Genomic DNA, 1,727 nt, shown 5'->3' with positions numbered 1-1,727 from the left:
AGCACCGTTCTACAAAGTGTTTTAAGTTAATGCCCGTCATTCAAACAACTTACGAATGTTGTCTTTGGTGCCTGTTTGTTTTCCATTTATGTTAGTGTTTGAATGACGGGCATTAACTTAAAACACTTTGTAGAACGGTGCTTTATGAAGTTCTGTCCATTTCTTTGCATTAAATGACCGACAGTTCCGCCACATTTAAAATGGCGTCGACGTACGATTCAGCGCTCAGTGGGGCGTCTCCGTATTTATGTCTATGGGTTCACCTGCACTTACATCTGGACCTGCCATTCTGTGTCCATTGTCCCTCCTTCCTGTTCCTCTCAAACCCAGCCAGTTGAAGCAGATGGCTGCTTGTCCTGGGCCTGGTTCTCCTGGAGGTTTCTTCCTGTTAATATGGAGTTTTTCCTTTCCACTGTTGCCATTGCGCTTGCTCAGGACGGGAGACTGTGACAAAGTGAAGATTCAACACTATCTGCTGGCTTCCTTCCTTAGACGGAGAATTTTACTCATGTGAATGTTTCTGTTCAGTAGCCTGAGACAACTTCTGTTGCAACTTGGTGGAATTTAAATAAACTGAACTTTTCCAAAGATAGACCTAAATCTCCAATCTATAATTTATTTATTTTTTCTAGATCAGTTCCAGAGGTGCAATTTTGATGAAAAAAACAAAAGTTAGTTAATAAGCACCTTAAGTTTGACATTACTGAGTTATAACCATTTTGGACAAACCTTGTAAACAAGGTTGTGTGCAATCTCATGAGATGTTGCATGAAATGTGTTCGCACCGTGTGTTGATTATGACTCTCAGCTGCTACTACGTCAAAGTTTAGCTCAATATATGTAGATTTGGCTAAATTCAATTAAATTTAATTTATTTATATAGCACCAAGTCACAACAGAAGTCATCTCAGGGCACTGAACAGAAACATTCATATACATATAAAGTAAATCACAGCCCTTCTTGTGCTGGTTCAGGTTGTATGGCTATGACGGACATCTTGTATTGGACTGAGTTCAATTATTGATCAGTTGTAGATGTATATCTTGTGATTACTTTAAGGATTTCATTATAATCTGCTCACTACAGAGAAAAATACAGCTTACCACACACACACATACAAATACTAGGAAAACATTATCACCCTTTGGTCTTCTGCGACAGACCCTGAAATGTATCGTCAGACGGTGGTTTGATTTAAGCAGAGGAACCTCCACCCACATCTGTCACAGCAGTTTTATTTTAATATCATCAAAACCCTAAAAACCCAGAACAGTACGATTTAGATTTTGAGCCTCATTAAGTCATTCATAATTAATGTGAAGTAATTAAGATTTCCTCATTCTAATTAAGACGACGTGCAGTTCTAATTACATTAAATCCTCAGTTTTAAAGAAAGCCTCATCTTTTTTAACGTTGCTGCAGCCTGTCATTCAGACGTCTGCAGTTCAGTGATGCGGGAAGAGAAAAACAAGCCTACCTTGTCTTCTTGGTCACTGTCTGTGTCACACTGAAAAACAAAACAAAAAATCAGAAAGGTTTTAATAATCTAATTTATAAATGAACCACGCACAAACCGATTTTTTTCAAAGGAACGACTTCAACGTTTGAAAATCAAATCTATATTCAGTGTCATGTGACTGAGTGCTGTCAGATCAGTTTTCAGTGGATACAGTGAGCTGTGCAGAAAGCATAGAGCTGAAAATTTAAAATCGTAATTGCCATCAGA

At 38.2% G+C, this 1,727-nt stretch overlaps 1 protein-coding gene across 1 annotated transcript in view; it reads right to left on the bottom strand.

Annotated features, from left to right (window-relative positions):
* Nucleotides 1-1,502, bottom strand: part of LOC119420706 (autism susceptibility gene 2 protein) — a gene marked incomplete in the record, with an annotated part of 157,315 nt that extends 155,813 nt beyond the window's left edge. The window contains 1 exon segment of the mRNA XM_037688134.1: nt 1,479-1,502.
* Between the last annotated feature and the right edge of the window lie 225 nt (nt 1,503-1,727).

This window comes from Nematolebias whitei, chromosome 14, assembly GCF_014905685.2.
Source record: "Nematolebias whitei isolate Nwh7 chromosome 14, NemWhi1, whole genome shotgun sequence".
Lineage (NCBI taxonomy): Eukaryota > Metazoa > Chordata > Actinopteri > Cyprinodontiformes > Rivulidae > Nematolebias > Nematolebias whitei.
Note: the sequence above shows the minus strand (reverse complement) of the source record. Positions and strands in the feature narration are given on the sequence as shown.